The following is a 12,057-nucleotide window of genomic DNA, read 5'->3' on the forward strand; positions in this document are numbered from 1 at the left end:
GGACGCTATGCGTGCTGTTTGTCCTTTCTTGAATGGGAAGATGAGCGAAATGTGCAATCTGCGAAGCGTTTTAGACGACAGCGGTTTATTTGTCTTACAACGGAAGCATAAAATCTGATGGTCTCTCTTATAACGATCTGGGTAAAGGATGTATGCCCATTTAACTGTACCTAATCGTATCACTATGTGTGTTTTAAACTGTTTTATACTCTAATTGAATTCCTTCTCTACTTTGTGACCGCAGCGATATACCTAAAGAGTTCAGCTTAATAAATTTAGGATCCTGATTCTTCAGGTCGAAATATGGAAAACCTACATACTACCTAACTCAATCACTTCTGGGAGAGTCCCACAACTTCCATTATCATGATCGTAGATGATGATCCTGTATTTTGTAAAAATTTGACAGAGACAAATGGAATTCAGTGTACAGGTGAGTCTTTGACTTGTATCTACATATATTTCAACAGAATATATCTGAGATCAAAAGAAACACTTTTTCCTTTTGCCTTTTTTTCCAAACTGGCTCGGTTGAAAAGATACTTGCTGTTGAAAATCCTCAGAAAAAATATGATTTTCAGTTAAGTATTTATATCTCACAAATGATTATTTCGAATGCATTCTATTAATTGACTTTGATGTGATGAATCTTCTCCGAATAAGCAATTGCATCCGAGATTGCACCCATAGATATCTTCCAGTTTTTCATGATGACCATTGGTTTGGCCAAATGGAATGGAAACAGTGAGTTTATGCTAGTATTTCTACTATACAGAAGCTTATTTCGAAGGTTAAAATTGTTTATTTAATGCTTGGAAATCTTCTGTGTCAAGTTTCCAGGAGTGGCATTGCTCATTATGAAAACTGAAAATGGCTGCATCTTTTTATCTAGGCCGTATCGAAAAACTGGAAAAAAAAGGTTTCTTTACACCTCAAGAAGTCACGGATAAATATTTGTACAATTTTTTACAAAAAAAAATCTCCAAATTTTTGTTGAAAAAAGAGGTACCTGTTTGAATGCGCTATAGGAAGTATGCGAGGAGTTCAGGAGAGTTGAACCTCTTTTCACTCTGAAGCCACTTAAGTTGTACCTGTAGATGGTACTTATTTTTTGTATGAAGATACAAAATATACAAATAGGAAACGATAGATAATAGTAGAGTGATGGTGAGATGAACATTTTGAGTACCGCAATTCTTGTTTTAGGAACCCCAAATTGTCTTATGTCTCCCTAAGCCATGGGAGAGTTGAACAGGGGGCGAGAGAGACTTGACCATAAGTTTGTTTTAGGAAAAACATTGAAAGAAAAAAATTTCCAATGATCAACGATTGTCTCTTGTCAAGGTTCTCATCATCAGATGTATCAGCGCATGAAATACATATTTTCCGAGATGTTTTTTACTATTCTGAACCTTTATATATTATTGTATATTTATTTCTATTATTCAATTTTCTTTTGTTGAAGCAATCGATTACCTGAGCTCAGTGCAGGAAACTTGGACCACTGATTATGTCTCCCGACCATAGCATGGGTCAAGTCTCCCGCACACCCTTTTAGTCAATTCAACGGATATTTTCTTGAAACTTTTACAACTATTATCAAAAAAGCTCATCGTTTGTAAATCAATATTAAGCAATTAAAGCAATGAAACTAAATAACACAACGCAACTATTGAACTCTTCAGACAGTGTAACAAACAAAAATTATTCAATTCCTTACTTCCTAACAACAAAATTACGTTCAAGCATCTCACTCCCGAACTGTTCTGATGGCGGCCAAAATGGAGCCGCCAGTAGTTGTGCCTACGACTACTACTATACCCCATGGGGTATATAGTCACTGTAGTTGTGCCTAAAGAGTATGTCGCAAGTTATTCACGATACCGGTAGCGCGAAATTTCAATTGAAATATTTGAGGCGGTTCAAGTCTCCTACCTGAGCAAGTCTCCCGGACTCCCCCTATCATATCCATTTTTTCTCTAGTGATGTTATCTGCACAAAGCTTTGTATCGATAGTTATTGATTGGCTTCCAATTCAATCGCATCGGTATTTTCCAAATATCCATCGCCATTGGAATTTTTCACATATCTCTTGTTATTATTATCATCGCTAAAACTGCGTGATTAGATCGCATACCTTCACAAAATATAAAGGAAACCACGTAATGCTCATGATATTCAATCGATGCCAACACTTATCTCAGATACAGGTTGCGGCTTTCTATTCTTGTACCTCGGATCGCATGAAATATTCAGCGGTTTTCAATACCAGTAGAAGTGTAAGTTCGCGCCATAACTCTATTAACCATATCTGGCCGAGAATTCGCTATTGCAAAACGTGACTCTATTTATTGCTCATTGTTGTGACGTAGGTAAACAACATTGTATCGATTGTTCGACATTTTTAATCTGCTGAAATATTGATTAATAGGAACGATAGCCTTTTTGGGGGGATTGTGTGCCAAACTGAAAAGTTGGTGCTGTCGTGATAAGTGTTCAGTGTTGGTATTAAACTAGTTGGAGCTGTGTATGTTGCTGAAGGAAAGGTCGTACAACAGTCGTGTACTGATACATTTTAGATTCGTTGAGGGTACCTATATGTTATATTACAAAAAAGTCTTAGAAATTTCACACAAAAGCAGATTATTTCTGAAACCCAAGAGTGTATACTGAAAATTGTAGTTATAAATTCATTTTTAGTGGTAGTTCAGTTTCTATGTCGCCTAGTATATGTTCCCGCAAATTTTCCCATGGCGAGGAAAGCCAAGCGTGCGTGTTCCTCTATAAGGAAAACAATCATTTAGCCAGATTTATCTGTGAGAGACGACGTGTGTCGTAAAGTGGGGAAAATCGTAGCCAGATTAGCATTCTATTGAATGGGTAGCGCAGTAAATAGCGGCATAAAGGACGGGAACAGAGTTCTACGCTGACATGTCATTAGCTGCTACTAATCGTTTGCTACTCCACTGACAATATCACGGGATGCAACACGACCTCTGGTCTCGATTTTATCGCGTTATTTTGTTTTTTACTGGCGAATTTCGCTAAAAACACGCATAAAATCAAAGACGTAACACGTAAATGGTCCATTCGTATTGTTGGTGTCTGATACTGTCTAAATATAATGAACAATAGCTTTAACGTTAGCGCCGTAAAAGCGGAACCACCTTAGAGTTTTAGATGTTTTTTCTTGCCATGATTTGGGGTTTATTCATCATCCTAGTGAAAACATTTTGAGAAGAATTGGTCATTTCGACATGCTCAGTGAGTCAATCAACTTTTCACTAATATTTTTTATGGTTTCGAGGATAATCTTCAATTCCTATACACCAGACATCAAAATATTACTGTTTATTTCTTTTATTAACAAAAAAGGTGAAAATAGTTTATTCTTTGACCGGAATAATTTGAATTATATCTTGATTTTTCGAAAATTATCAGTGCGGGAACCATGCCTGAAGAGAAAACCATCGTTGGTTAAAATTCAAATGCGAATATTTCGAACACGAATGGAGTGAATGAAAAAAAATTGAATATGCTGAACTCAGAATAGAAAGACCTCTCAAATGAGATATCCTTTGCCCTATCTTCCCTTCAAAATAAAAGGGTTGGAGTTGCAACACGCAGGGTTGTAGCGATACGGTTTTGAATTTGATCAAAATTGACGTGTCCGACCGTCTTTATACAGGGTGAGTCTGTGACTCGTACAGATATTTCAACAGTTCCTTAAGGTCAAAAAAACACTTTTTTCCCTAACCTTTTTTTCCGAATCGGCTCGGTTTAAAAGATACAGGCTGTTGAAAAACCATACAAAAATTTAGTTTTATCTGACAAACGATTCTATCGAATGAAATGAACTTCGGAATATACATAGCTTTCAATTTATTTGATGAATCTCTTTCGAACACAAGATATCACCTACGTCTTCCATTATTATGACCATTACGTACCATTAAAATACTACCTAAAAATACTTTTGAAACTATAGTTGGACGCTGTCTAATGAATATTTGTATTTTTTGTGAAATAAGAATATTCTTCATATTTTCTCGTATAATGAGCCGTTTTCGAGTAATTCGATATTCAAAAATAAAAAAATATCTGTGAGATTGTAAAAATTGGGTACTTTGGCCGAATGTAATTTTTTTTGAAAGATCCGCAGAAGTGTAGTGCCACAGATTTAGCTAGTTATTCTGAAGGTTTTTCCAGGGGGGGTAAAGCTCATATTGAAAACCTTTTATCAGGGCCGAATCGGGAAAAATGGTATAGGAAAAGTGTGTGTCTTTTGACCTCAAGAATATACCTACTTTCAAAATATTTGTACGAGTCAAAGATTCACATTGTATACTTCGTTTCTGCCGACCTACAGAGCCATTGATCGTTTTCAATGGCCCAGCCTGTATAATTCATTCAACGTAATTGTCGTAAACGACATCAGTTGAGGTATTTCCGTAGATAGAGGAAAGAGAAGATACCGCATTGCGCAGCTACGAAGGAGAGCTCTCTGTGTCCAACATCAACTTGTTTTTGTTTACGTTTACCCCAATCCGAATCTATCTTTTTCGGCATATTTTCCACAAATTACACAATTTCCTGGATTCCTGGCATGTCAACACCGAAATTCTTGATACTCAAGTCTTAAAACGCACGAAACACTATTACATCGAACACAAATACGATAATAAACATTCAAATATTGGGGTAAACGTAAACAAACATGGAGTAGATGCACAGTAAATGTCAACAAAAACATAGAGATGTTGGACACACTTTTCTTGTTGTTTACGTTATCTTCCCCTTCCTCTATCTACGGGTATTTCACCAATCTGCCTCCTCAAACTTGCACAGCCATCAAACATGCTCCAACAGAATCTGCATTCGTCACTTAAAATTCAAGGTCCAAGTTCAGCCGTTCTCTGCACAGAGCCAGTCAATCACTTCGCTGCCTAGGATTGAGGTAGGACAAACTGTGAAGATGTGGTTCTTTTTTTTATAACACTCAGTGTAGCTTCAATTGGAACCAAGAAGTGTTGCCCTTACATGATCAATGGTTAGGTCGTTCTAACAGCATTGATAAAATTATTTTTAGTATTTTGCGCCGAATTTCATCAAATAATAGTACCTACCCTTTCAATTGCCATACCCATTTCAGCGAGTATATTTCTGTCACCTTTTCGAAAGGCTCTTTCAGTTTTGCCCCATACCCCGCCTGCTATGATAAGGCCTTTCAGAACGAAAGCTAGGAAATCGTCTGACATATCGGATTGGGTGACTCGACCATTGTGGCGTGCATTTTCCATCAAGAGACGAAGGTGATTGTTTCAGCCGGTGCTGCACTAGGTGCCGCTATCTCTGCGGAAGGCAGATATCAGCGATATGGGCTGCATACGTAAGGATGCCACAATGTTCTTTCTTCAGATTATAATAATTATGCAATTTGAATGGTTATGTTCGCCACGTCATGAATGGGCGAGGTTTTCCTTGTGCATTTTATCGACGTTTGGCATCGTTGCCTTCCGTCGTTTCGATTGATAATGCTCTAAAAGCGATCTCGGCGGCATCCATTGAAAACAATTTAGGATATCTTGTCGAGAGAAAGAATACAAAAAAAAATTCTTATTTCAAACCTTTTTAACCATATTATTTTCCTTTACTTTCATGAAAATCTTGACGGGAGGCAGGAGTGCCATAGTATGTAAAATTTCTCCAATAATTGGAGAGCAAAAAAATTCTCACTAGGGTAATAAATTAGCCTAAAATTAGCCTTTAAATATGATGTAATCAGATTCTGGATAAACAATGGATTATCGGTTTTGTTTGGTTAGCGACGGGTTGGGTTAACGAAACCCCCAACTTCTCCAATAGATAGAGAGCAAAAAATTTCCCACTAGGGTAATAAATTAGCCTAAAATTAGCCTGAAAGGATGGTGTGATCAGATTCTGGATAAATATTGTATTAGCGGTTTGCTTGACGGTAAAGCTAGCAGAACCTTTTTTTTTTCAAAAAACCCATTCTAGGGAAATCCGCAGTAGGTTCAAATGGGAGCCTAAAATTATGATATTGTCAGATTTCTGCTAAATGTTCTATTAGCTTCTGGGTTCTGCTAGCTTAACGTTGAGTAAGCCCCCAATTTCTCCAAAAATTGGGGAGCGAACAATTTTTAATTGGGGTAATAAATTAGCCTAAAATTATGGCTACAAAAAAATTCCAAAATTCAAAAGTGGTACTGGTAGCTTAACAGGGGTCAAATCCTGAAGAAAGAGAGAATTAAGATTAAGGTATATAATTTTTTTTATCCCGTGAAGCAGGCAGGACCATCTTGGGATTTTGGTTGGATTCTGGCCATTATTTAAGGACCATGTAATAGCCTACTTAAAATTGTTTTGTTAATCGACTCTGCTAGCTCAACGCTAAGATCAGTTCTCTCTTTGGGGTGATAAATCAGCCTAGAATTAGGCTTCTATGTACAACAGGAAAAAAGTTGAATCGATCCTTCTTTCTCTCAGTTTTTCTGCTATGCATGCCTTGTAAGAATTCCATTGTCTGAACCTGTCAAGGGAAAGCTTTGTCACCATGATTAGACAAAGATCAAGGCATTGTTGTTGTTCCCAATCTCATGTACAAGATTCATGCTATGTATAAAGACATGCTTATGTATATAGCTGTAAAAACAAGTTAGATCTCATGTATATTATTGAATAATTTGGTTTTCAATTAAACACTTCGAACAAAAACAAAAAAATTACCATTTTTGAAGGCAAGTAGTATTCGTTAATTCTTCACCACCATCATTTCTTAGGCTCTTATGATCATCTTCATCCTTCCGAAATACTTAAATCTGATGCTTGAAGGATGCCATCGAACATTCCCATTGTTTATAATTCCGATTTTGATAACGAAATGAACCACCATTATTATTCTAATGATTTTCTATTAACATATACCCAGTGCATGCCACGATAACTCCGTCGATAGTGTCGTGAAAAAAGCAAGGAAATCAAGAAGTGATAAATTTCCAAGATAGGCTAAATCGTTCATATTTATCGACCTCCAGTTCAATTTGTTTCTGTGAGGATTGATAGCTTGATTGGCGCAATGCATACAGATTCAGATCATGATGTTTTTTGAATGGATTTATTTTCGAGCGTTCAGAAATTCGTCGAAAACATTGTACAAAAATAACAAAACAGAGCTGCTCTCGGTTGTCTTACGACAAATTGTTAGTTTTCAAGTTGTTGAATTGCATTATGTTTTATGTAACCCAGAACGGCAAAAAATCCCCTTGCTCAAAATCTATGAGAACTTCTGCCAAAATGAAAGAAAAATTCAAGTTAGTACCTTCCGATATACAGAGGATACACCTATACTGTTGCTAAACCTAGTACAATTCTCGTTCTCAAAGTACATGTACATGTAATAGACTGAACAAGCAACTATCTAGTGACACACATATTTAAGTTACATTCATTAACAATAAATCTAAAAGATAAAAACCATTTTTCATGCACGAATGCTAATCGGTTTCGATTCTCATTCAGGCTAGAAATGCAAAAAGCACAATTAACTAGACGTAATTGTGATAGCCCTAATCGGCTAACATGGTTTGACTCTTTGCGATGGGATAGGAAAAATTAATAAATTATGTGCCTGATAAATATTGAAGATTATGCATGCCTTGGTACACAGAGGTACTTGATTACGTTCATTTGAAGGAGGATCTGATATGGGTACATATTTTTGTGTGTTTTGACGAAAACGCAATCTAAACGATGGCGATATTATTGCCTGGTGAATATGTATTACACAGTCTTTATTTTATTGTCCACGATGTAGGAAGTAAGGAGTTCATACTTGGATAATATTGTGATCTTATTATTCCATCGGTGGTTTATGGTTATATAAGGTGAAAGGTTGGATTCTATCGAAGTAAAAAATACCTCTCTTTTGTAAACATTTCATTGAAATGTCTTATATCAAGAGAGACATTTTCAGTGTTTTATTATTTTGTTACTATCAAAAATGAATCACCTTGTATGTGATGACTTCTCAGAACAGATCGTATCGTTATGGTGCTATTTATGTGATAGGATTCACCAATTATATTTAATATCATATCATTGGATGTCGATCGAATAGCTTTTTTATCGAATTTCATTTCGTAAATCACGTAGGGTTCTTTATCTAATGCGAGTAAATAGGAAATTTAGATGGAGAATGGACCAACGAAATCAGTGGTAGATAAGCTAGGAATCATTTAACAGACATGATTATCAGTACAAAATGATGTTATTCACTAGAAATAATTATTTCGATTATTTAATCAACATAATATATCTGAAATATTTTTGAATCTGTGATTATTTATTTCAGTTCATCGACTCTAGTAATTTCCAGTGAGATTGTTTGGAATCATGTGGTAATAAACGATTATAAATGATAAGTATTAATTTTTTTTTGTTTGCCTACTTTATCCTGCACAATGATGTACACACAGGATTTGAGTTTTCCTAGAGAAGACTGTCGGTGTATGGCATGCTTTACAGGACTCTCGGACTTTTTCCGAGATATATTTTCTGGATCGAATTCGCTATTTACAATTAACTGACTGTGCGGTATACTGAATTTCGATAAAATTTAAATTGAGTAAACTTCTCTTATCGTTCAATAAAGATAATGCTTACATCAAAAATACAAGGATAGGAATTTCATTTGTTCTCGGACCAAAATTAATAAGCTATGACAAATTATCAATCAAAATCTGGAATATAAATATTTACGACCCAACTTTATGCACTTATTCTGAACGGAGAATTAAAGCAAGAATATTCCGATAACTCATTTGCCGTTATCAAATGAATAGTCTTTGTACTAGGTACCTTATCTACGTCTGATTATTTTGATTTCAAGTTTCACAGTAAAAATCAGGCTTTCCCATATAGGTTCGAAGATACGTTGGCAATTAAAGTGTAGATTACATTGGTAACCCATTAAGTGGAAAGCATTTTCCATAAAAGAATATAGGCGAGTGATATAGGTAGATAAGGCTATATTCAGATTCAGATTTGGTTTTATACGTAATCTTTATCGTCCTTAATCGTTTTTTATGTTCAAAAGAACAAGACCCAACAATCGCGAGATAAACATTGATGGGTTGAGTATCTATCACTTCCTGAAGATAAAAAAAAACAACACTCAGTTCCTTGTGACAATGTGTGATAAACGCAGTGATAGTTTTCATCATCCGAGGTGCATTTTATTTAAAACGCTTTTGTTGGAATAAAAACTTCCTTTCAAGCTGTCATAATAGGAACAATGCGTGCGTGGATAGCAGTATCATCTACCTTAAAGCAAAGAAAAACTCCACCTCTATGTAAAAAATTGCCAGTGACAAAAAGATAACACCTAATAGAGAGCGACCCCACAGTGATGATAATAATGACATTATTCTGCCACCATTTCGAAATTTTAGCTGTATTTTATCATAGAAGAAACCGGGGAAGAAACTTTTTCAACAGATCGCAAGTTGCACTTCATTACACTTATTTATCATTTATCGTTAAGAGCTGTCAGATTAAGATTTTTGCGTGTTAGATCGGCTATTTATTGGAAGAATTCATTTGTATTATATTAAAATACATTTTCAGTAAATGAAACAAGAATAATAATTTCATAAATTCATCCTAAATGATGGAGTAAATGATAGTTAATTGATGAATTATATCCAGTGTGAATGTTTGCAATTAGAGGATGTCAGAGATGAATTTCCGACTACTATTAACTATTATCAAACCGATAATTGTTTGAAACGAGGTTTGAAACAAGTAGAATAATACTTCAACCACTTTGCTTCCCATAGTTTACAAATTTGAAAAGCATGAATTTTCTCAAATATATTATCTAGTTATAAGGTTGACTCAGACGAGTAGCAAAACAAGTCTCCCCTTGATTTGTGATCAATATTTATCAACCAACATGATAAAGGATCTCTATCGTCTCTTCGATCGAAAGTACACACTGGGTATGCACATCGAGGCTGATCAAATAAACGAATTTTGCATCAGGCCTGTATCTTCAGAGTAGAACGAATGTCTTTCATCGGAATGTTGGACCAGGGAAAATGACGGTTTCCTTGATAACGATAAGATAAAATCATGAAAGAGTTTTTTGTTTCGACACTGAACTTGTGTCAATGGTATACATACATATACGCCGCATAAAATGACTTAATAACTTTATTTATTTGGAATTGAACCAACTGCATGTAAGTATACATGCATATCCTTGAACAATGCTCAACAATTGATGAAATTAGTCGAATTCGATATAATAAAGTTATCATAATCCTTTGAACTATGGACGCGTACGATAAAGAAGAACATCCGTTCTATAGTTTTATTTTTTCAATAAAGTTTATCTTATTTCAAGCTTGGTCATTGGGTACGAATTCAAGGGTATCCTCAATTGATATTTGTTGGGAAAACACTACTTTTTCTACCCTAAGAGAATTATTTCTTCAGTATATCCATAATTGGCTTTGACTGTAACTGCAAGCTTCATGTGTGCTGCCAAAATGGCAGATAATTGAAAAATGAAGAAGCACACAAATCAAACATAAATAATTCATCACAAAATGATTGAAGTTGATATCACAGATGAGTAAAATCTAATGTAGAAACTGCGAGAGGGGCAGTTAAAATTTTGTGTCCACGCATTAAATTGTGAAATAATCCAAAAGTTGAATTAATTTTTCAGTCGCGGAAATTGAGGTTGTATGAATAAACATCTTCCAAAATTCATTGAACTGAAAGACTATTAGATCCACTGAATTAATTTTTGATAGTCAAATTAATTAAACTAAAATATAGATGCGCTTGGTAACTCATAACAGAAAAATTTCCGAATACCCTCAATAAAAACTCTAGATGCATCGGCAGATATGAAATTTTATGTGTTTCCCAGATAACATCGATCCATATGCAAATTCCTGTGATACAATCTTGAAGGGTTAAGCTTCTGCCAACTGTTTACCGTGCTTACATAAATATATTCCTTTTATTATTATTATTATATTATTTTTTGTTGAAATGAAATGAAAATTCTCCTAAAAAACTATGACCATGAAGGAATGTACAAAAAATAAATGGGCTATCAAAAAAATTAGTTTCTTCGTCCAACATCTGTTCCACGATTGACCTTTCAAATAACGATATTTTGGAATGAAAATTAATGGATCAAATGCCCAAATTGAACCAATAGAAATGGATACCAATTTTATAAATCTGCAACTCAGTATTAGTCAAAAAGTACCTAGTAGATCGAGTAAGAAGCATTACATGAAACAAGCCGTTAACCTTCATTGGAAAAGATTTGGTCAGCATATCAACATTCACAGCAACTTTTTTGATTTATAAATCAATTTATGGCGTTCTCGAGTCAACCGAATGATGCAAAACACTTAATTTTCTTTAGTTATGTGGAAACAGTAACATATTTCTTTCAAGGTATCTTAAAGTAGACAGATTCCTGGTCCGGCAAAGCTTGACCGAAGGATAAAATTTTGTGAAACTCGCCTGGATCTAGAAATGCATTCTGAGATCGTTCTTTCCCTAACAAGTGCGGAAAGTGGTATTTGAAGGCGCGAAACTGCCGTTGAGTAAGGGCAAGACACTTTCCGCAAGGGTTAGGAACAATTTTTGGCAAATGCGTGCGGGAAAGATATAGCAGGCGTTTTTCCCTAACCTCTTTGCGAATTGAGATACGTGCGGGAAAAGTGTTTCAACCTAATTTCCCGCACTCATTTCGATTTCGAAAATGTCACTTTCCCGCACTAGTGCGAGAAAGAGATTTTCTTCCAGTTTTCGACGCGCGTCTTTTGGTCAAAGGTTGTCGCGTACTAGAAAGTATCACTTTCCGCACTTGCTAGGAAAAATAGTGATTTCAAGAGCGGAAACTGGTACTTTTCCGCACGCGACTGACGCGAGGCGGAGTTCAAGCTATAGGCGCGTGCGGAAAAGCTTTGAGTGTGAGTTGGGGATATTATTTTTAAGCTTTGTTTT

General features: G+C 35.4%; 1 protein-coding gene across 1 annotated transcript in view; it reads right to left on the bottom strand.

Moving 5' to 3' along the window:
- The window catches only part of LOC123310956 (zinc finger protein ush), a 171,994-nt gene that overhangs the window by 159,200 nt on the left and 737 nt on the right, over positions 1 to 12,057 (bottom strand). The window lies entirely within an intron of this gene.

The sequence above is a fragment of the Coccinella septempunctata genome, chromosome 4 (assembly GCF_907165205.1).
Source record: "Coccinella septempunctata chromosome 4, icCocSept1.1, whole genome shotgun sequence".
NCBI classification, from domain to species: Eukaryota; Metazoa; Arthropoda; class Insecta; order Coleoptera; family Coccinellidae; genus Coccinella; species Coccinella septempunctata.